Genomic DNA, 7,869 nt, shown 5'->3' on the forward strand with positions numbered 1-7,869 from the left:
ATGTGCTAAGGTGGTAGTTATACAATCAAAGTAAGTTAGAAGAGAAGATTTGATAAGGGAGCATCATAGGTGTAGGAGCAATCTTGCATTAACCAAAAATATTTCCTTTATGTTTTTGAATAAAGGTTGTCTTAGTGCATAGTTCTTGTTTTTCGAGACTTTCTACTTAGTAAGTCAATCGTATGAGCTTCGAATGTCCTAATTTCAGAGGTGGAGGTTCATCTCGGATATATCAACTTGCTAATTGAGGCTTAGTACCATATCATGAGTACCTTGTGTTTTTTTGGTAGAAATACTTTAGGATCAGTTTTGAGGGCCTTAGAGGCTCTTGATGGGCTCCAAACTAAGGCAAAATTGGAGCTTGTGAAAATCATGTGTTGTAGAACAAAAGCCGAGGATTCTAGAATGGGGTAATAGATAATTAGATCAAGGGTTCACAAGTTATGGTCTTCCAAAGTTAGGCGAACTAAAATTTGTAAAATAAATGTTATAATTGATTTGAGTTGATTCTCTATGTAATTTTAGGGTTAGTTGGCCTCAAGGTATTAAATTTTATGTCTAGAAAATTCTCAGGCAATGTAAAATTAAATATATAAGGAAGGCCTATAGATTGTCTAAGATAGCTCTGGGTGATAGTTTGTAGCTCTTTCCTGTGAATTATTGTAAGGATTTGCATATTGTATTTCAAAATTTTGTAATTCTACATTTGCACTAATAATAAGAAGCCCATATTTTGTTCTTGCAAATTGTCATCATTTCTTTGTTTTTTCTATGTTTTTATGATATTAAGGGGAGCATCCTTCATCAAGTGGTATTAGGGTGGGAGTTCCTATGTGTGTAGATAGATTGCTGACTATGAGGCAATTTGCACAAGAAGTGTGGTTTGGGATGAGCATATTGATAGACCACTGATTGTGAGGCAATTTGTACTAGGGTTTTAGCAAAAGCACAAAAATGCCTCCATGAAGAGAGTGTGGTGCAAGAGCTAGAGGTGTTACACCTAATAGGTTTTGAGCCCTCTAGAGACAAAAGCATGAATTGGAAGAAAAAATACATATAGGGATGAATCTTTTTGTAAGAGATGAAAGAGAAGAAGAAGAAAATGTTGATCATGGAGTAAAAGATAAAGTTATGAACCCAAAAGAAGAAAGGTTTTTTAGGTCCATTTCCAAGATTGGAAAATGACCTAAGTTTAATGTTCCAACATTTTTGGGAAATCTTAATCCGGAGGAGTTGATCAATTGGATCAATGAATTAGAGGAATACTTTGAGTATGAAGGTATTGATGATCTTAATAGGTTCAACTTTGCAAAGGCTAAACTAAAGCATTGGATGAAGATCTAGTGGTAGGAGATCCAATTAAGTGAAATAGAAGAGGGAAGGATAAAATCACAAGATTGGATCAAATGATAGATAAGTTGAAGTGACAATTCATTCCCTTTGATTATGAGATTGATCTATTGAAGAAAATGCAAGGGTTGAAACAAGGGGGAAGATCTATTCAGGAGTATAAATAAGAGTTATACTGAGTTCTCATCAAAATAGGTCATGCAAAAGATGACAAGGAGAAAGTTGTCCATTACCTTAATGGGTTAAGGCCAACCATTTGGGACAAGATAAGTCTAGTTTGAATGAATAATATTGATGAGGCACACCAGTTCACCCTAAGAGTAGAAGATAAGTTGAACAAGAAGTTTGAGAGTCGATAAATCCAAAGAGGTAATAGTGGATAGTCTTATAGAGGCCAAGATGATGATCAAAAGAAGAAGGATGAGGCTGACAAGAGCAATCAAATTAGAAGGGAAACAATCATCTCCATGATCAAAATAACAAGGATTAGAGAGGAAGAGGAAGAGGGCAAGGATCTTGGTGCAGGACCACCCTGACCATCTCCCATGGAATCTTGAGTCATAAGTAACATATTTTTGAGTCATGTTAGATTAGAGGATTAGTTATTTCAATTCATGTTGTTAGGGGTGCAATTAAGGTCATGTTGACCAAGTTCTTATTTTAAGCAATATGGGTCAAAGTAAGTCAAAAGTGGAAAAATGCCATACAATGCCATAAATGGAGTGCAATGAAGTGTTAAAATGTCATGTTGAGATATTGGACCTATTTAGGGTTCCTAGGAAAGTATATTAGAGCATAAAATGCAAAATATGCAAAAAAAATAAAATGTAAAATTGAGAAAAAGTTGCTATCAACAATTTTTATGTAAATTTGAAAGAGGAGAATGCATGGAGAAGAAACATGAAGGGTTTTGTGTATGAGTTTGTATAACAAATCATTCAATTTGTGCAATATTGTTGATAAACTGATATTTGGATTACATTTGATTATCTTCTCCTTGTGTCGATTTTATGGAAACTCTTAAGTTTTTTTTTAGGTTAGAACAAATCTTAGAACTAATGTAGATGTACTTAATATCATTGAGTTGTTGCCAAGGTATTGTTACTCTATGTTTTGATAGTAAATACTATGTAGTCTAGATTACAGTGTTACATTGATAGAAAGTTTTTGTTGTGGGAATCCAATGAAGGTATATAGGGTTCCTTTATTTTTTTTATATCACCATTGTGTTGAACACACCCTAACCCTATTTAGTATCTTAGTTTTGGTTGAGAATCAACAAGCTAATCTATTATTGCAAGGAAAGAAGCAATGATTCAACATTATGGAAAACTGTGATAGAGGTTTTCTTAGAGTTGTATAGTATTGGAAGGTTGGTAGACATCCATGGGATGTTAAGAAACATTTTTTTGAAGAATGGAATATGTAAGATATTGGAGTTTGGACTCAGCCTCTACATCAGCAATGAAACCCTCATAATGGCAAGGGTTTGGTAGATCTACCATCTATTCAAAGACTAGGAGCCTGAAAAACTAGGAATTGGACTATTTTTAGTAAGATAATGGTGTCTTGAAGTTCATTTGTTGTTGTTCTTTAGAGAGTTAGTGAGTTTGGAGTTAATAGGTGTGTTTTAGGCCTATTTGTTTAGACTTAGGCTTGTATATACCTTAGTGAGTAGTTGAGAATCTATGTTTTTGGGGTTTAGTCAAGCTAGGTATTCGGTACCTAAATTACTCTTTAGTTTTGATAATTTTTTGGAGAGATTGTAAGTTCCTACCTTAAAACCCCTATGTTAGGGCTACAAGGAAGAGCCTCATTTTATCAATTTTTAAATATTGATGTTTGAAGCCCACCAAAGTGTCTAGAACCTTATGAATGCTTGGAAGCACTCTATTGGCAATGAGTTAAGCCTTATGAAAGTAATTTGAAATATAGTGTTGTGAAAGATTTTGGAGAGTGTAAGGTGGTGGAGGTGTTGGGTATTGTGAGAGGTAGTTGGTTGAGTTTGTGAAGAGTTAGGTAGAGACATTTGGAATAGGTGAGGTGACATAAGGAATAGGCCAATCACTTGGTCTCTAACCTTGGAGAATCCTAAGGGATATCATATAAAATGCTTGGTAGGCTTGGAAGAAGCCTAGTAATTAGAATTAGTAAGTGAACCATAGTTATTGATTCCACCATCCTTGCATTAGATCTAGTCAAGGATGTTTTCTTGAAACCTATTTTCATTGTAGAGAAGAAGGGCATAGGGAATTTGAGTTTCCTCAGTGCCAAGGAAGGATACCTAGGAGAACCACAAGTCAATCTAGAGTTGTGCATGTGCATGAAGATGTCAAATCATCACATTATGAAGATGTTTAGAGAGGAGAAGTCCTAGTTAACAAAATATTTCTGCAACGTGGTGAGAATTAATCTAATCAAAGGAAGAACTTGTTTTGCACAAGGTGCAAGTGTGAAGATAAGTGTTGTGATGTGATCATTGATGGTGGAAGCACTAACAATCTAGTGTTAGAAAGTATGGTCATGAAGCTAAAGCTCAAGAGGTAGAAACACCTACATCCATACTATATTTCATGGGTGCAAGATGACCACAATGTCATGGTCAATGAATAATTCCTAATGAAGTTCAAGATTGGAAGCTACTAGGATGAGGTACTTTGTGATACCATACCTATGGAAATATATCATATATTGCTAGGAAGGTTGTGGCAGTTTGAAAAGCACGTTGTACATGATGGTCATGCAAATACCTACACACTAACAAAAGATGGAGTGAAGCACAAACTAAAACCGTTGAAGAACACAAATGAAAAGGTATGTAGTGTTGCTAGAATATGTTTTTTTTATGGAAAGAAGTTCCTAGAGGATATGCGGCATGAGTATATGTGTTTTACTATAATTTTAAAAATGGGAAAGAAGAATTAGAAGAGGTACCTGCATAAGTCATAGATTTGTTGGAAGAGTTTCTAGATATTGTATCTAATAATGTGCCTGATGGATTACCACTAGTAGGGAAGATTAATCACAAGATGAACTTGACTCTAGGAGCTAGTTTTCCAAACAAGGTAGCATAAAGAATGACACAAGCTAAAAGTGAAGAATTAAACATAGAAGTGCATGAGTTGTCTTAGAAGGGGTTGATTCAAGAGAGTCTAAGTTAATGTAGTGTACTAGAATACTACCACCAAATAAGAATGGATAATGGATGATGTTTACAAATTCTCAAGCTATCAAAAAGATCACAATCAAGTACTCATTTCTATTATCAAGGATGGATGAGATTATGGATTTTTTGATCAGAGTTGTATATTTCACAAAGATAGATATAAAAAGTGGGTACCATCATACTCGAATCAAAGAAGGATATGAATGGAAGACTTCCTTCAAGACAAGGGAAGGATTGTATGAGTGGTCAGTCATTCCCTTTGGGCTAACGAATGCATCAAACACTTTTATGTGGCTCATGAATGAGGTACTGAAGGAATTCTTGGATAAGTTTGTCATTGTTTACCTAGATGATATTTTGAACTTTAGTAAGACATTGGAGGAGCATCTAATGTATATTTATAAGGTGTTTAAGAAGTTGACAAAAGAAAAGTTGTTGATAAATTTAAAGAAGTGTAGTTTTGTGAAAAAGGGGTTGGTGTTCTTGGGATTTTTAATTTTACCCAAAGGTTGAAAAATGGACCCAGAGATATTGAAGTTTATCCTCGAATGACCTACTCCATGGAGTTCTACGGAGGTAAGATATTTTCATGGACTATCTAGTTTTTACAAAAAGTTACAAAACATCTTATTTAGCACTTCCAAATTTTAATAAGGTGTTTCAAATAGACTGTGATGCTAGTGGTACTACAATAGGATCTTGATAGGGTCAAATTTGGAAGGCCAAATTGAATCCTCACACAAATATCTAGTGGCAGGAGATTCAATTGGAGTGAAAAAAAGAGAGGGAAGGATAAAATCTCAAGATTGGATCAAATGATAGCTAAGTTAAAGTGATAGTTCATTCCCACTAATTATGAGATTAATTTGCTGAAGAAAATGCAAGGGTGAAGCAAGTGGGACAATCTATTTAGGAGTATATATAAGAGTTCTACTGAGTTCTCATCAAATTAGGCCATGTAGAAGATTACAAGGAGAAATTTTCTCATTACATTTATGGGTTAAGGACAACCATTCAGGAGGAGCTAAGTCTAGTTTGAATGAACAATAATGATGAAACACACCAGTTTTCCCTAAGAGTAGAAGAGAAGTTGAATAAGAAGTTTGAGAGTCAACAAAGCCAAAGAGGTCATAGTGGAAGATTTGGTGGATAGTCTTATGGAGGCCAAAATGATGATCAAAAGAAGAAGGATGAGGCTAACAGGAGCATTAGAATAAGATGGGAAAAAATCATTTCCATGATCAAAATAAAAAAGATCAAAGAGGAAGAGGAAGAGGGAAAGGATCTAGTCAAGGATGTTTTAGTGGAACCAACTTTCATTGTAGAGAAGAAGGCCATAGGGAATTTGAGTTTCCTCAATGCCAAGGAAGGATAGCTAGGAGAACCACAAGTTAGGCCAGAGTTATGCACATGCATGAAGATGCAAAATCATCACATTTTGAAGATATTTAGAGAGGAGAAGCCCTAGTTAACAAAATATTTATGAAAGCAGTGAGAATGAACCTAATCACAGGAGGAGCTTATTTTGTACAAGGTGCAAGTGTGAAGATAAGTGTTGTGATGTGATCATTAATGACGAAAGCACTAAAAATCTTGTGTTAGGAAAGACTGTCATGAAGCTAAAGCTCAAGAGGGTAGAAACACCCATGTCCACACTATATTTCTTGGGTAAAGGATGACCACAAGGTCATGGTCAATGAATAGTTCCTAGTGAAGTTCATGATTGGAAGCTACTAGGATGAGTTACTCTATGAGATCATACCTATGGACATATACCATATGTTTCTAAGAAGGTTGTGGTAGTTTGACAAGCATGTTGTACATTATGGCCATGCAAATACCCCCACACTAACAAAGGATGAAGTGAAACACAAACTAAAACCATTGAAGGACAGAAATAAAAAGTTGTGTAGTGTTGCTAGAGCATGTTTTGTTGATGAAAATAATTTCTTAGTTTATGCTATTAGATTAGTGTGCAAAGAACATTAGGCATTATGCGAATATTCACAAACTAACACAATAACAACAAATAGATTAGACTAAAAGAGAGCATGTAAAAGGGAATGAAAACCATATGATCACCATTCTAAGCCTCCTTTGATGAGTAGATATGTCCAATGATGGAGACGTATGCTCAAACATGCCTCAAAGCCTTCAATGGATGGGAGCCTTGAAAGGATAAAACATGGTGTATAGGGTGAATGTGGATTCCTGCATGGTAAGGGCATGATTGGGTGATTTTTTCTCCAAAGGGGTATTATGAGTTTGCATGAGATTTTATTGTTAAATTGTGAAGGGAGAGGGTTTCATTTATAGGCCAAGGATATGAGGATGGAGGGCCAAGATGTAAGGATGGATGAGGGATGAGGGAAGGCCAAGATTAAAGGAGAGGGAAGAACATGGATTGTGCTTCTTCAAATCCATAGCCTTGTGAAAAGTGTCACAAGGGGATTGGATGTGAGGCAATGGTCAAAGTGGATGGTCGAAGGGAGTTATGATGCAAGATCATATTGGGTTGCCTTGTAATCTTGCTCTTTTGTTCATTACTCAATGTATATTGAGTTGTTCAAGTGTCAACTGAGCTAATTCAGTGTAAACTAAGTTGTTCAAGTGTTGACCAAGTTACTTTAGTTTAAACTAAGTTATTTAAGTGTTGACCAAGTTCCTTCAATATGAACCAAGTTGTCCAATGTTGACCGAGTTTTCTTTATGTGCCAAGTGAACCTATTGTTTGCTAATGCTCAGGCCCTTGTTTGACCAAGTTTCTTTGTGATTGGTTCTTAGTTTGAGTTGACTCTTGTGTTTAATTTGGATCATGAATTTAATGATAGGATCTTGTCTTGGGATGAATGCAAGTTGTTTTGAGGTCGACCTTTCTATTAGGTAATGATCTAGAATCTTTTGTAATTCATTTTGGCAAGTATAAGTAGAGATATTTGGTTTAGTTAAGAGGTAAGACTTAGAGAGTCATAGTAGATGTTTCTAGAATTGTGAATTTGAAGCTAGATTGTAGAACTTGAAGTTTTATTTTGTATCTGGTCGTAACCTAGAAGGCCCTTCAGCTAAACATATATGTTGAAAACTTGATGAACCAATAAAAAAGTTTTGTTCTCTCTCTCTCTCTCTCTCTCTCTCTCTCTCTCTCTCTCTCTCTCTCTCTCTCTCTCTCTTTCTCTCTCTCTCTCTCTCTCTCTCTCTCTCTCTCTCTCTCTCTCTCTCTCTCTCTCTCTCTCTCTCTCTCTCTCTCTCTCTCTCTCTCTCCTTGGTGTCATTATCTATGTATTTTCTTATGTTGTGTTTACTTAGCAAGCTAGTTGGATAGTTAGGTGTGCCTTTAGCCCTAGTTGTTCACT

Source organism: Cupressus sempervirens, chromosome 7, assembly GCF_028749045.1.
Source record: "Cupressus sempervirens isolate cs-2001-9-10 chromosome 7, ASM2874904v1, whole genome shotgun sequence".
In the NCBI taxonomy this organism is placed as follows: Eukaryota; Viridiplantae; Streptophyta; class Pinopsida; order Cupressales; family Cupressaceae; genus Cupressus; species Cupressus sempervirens.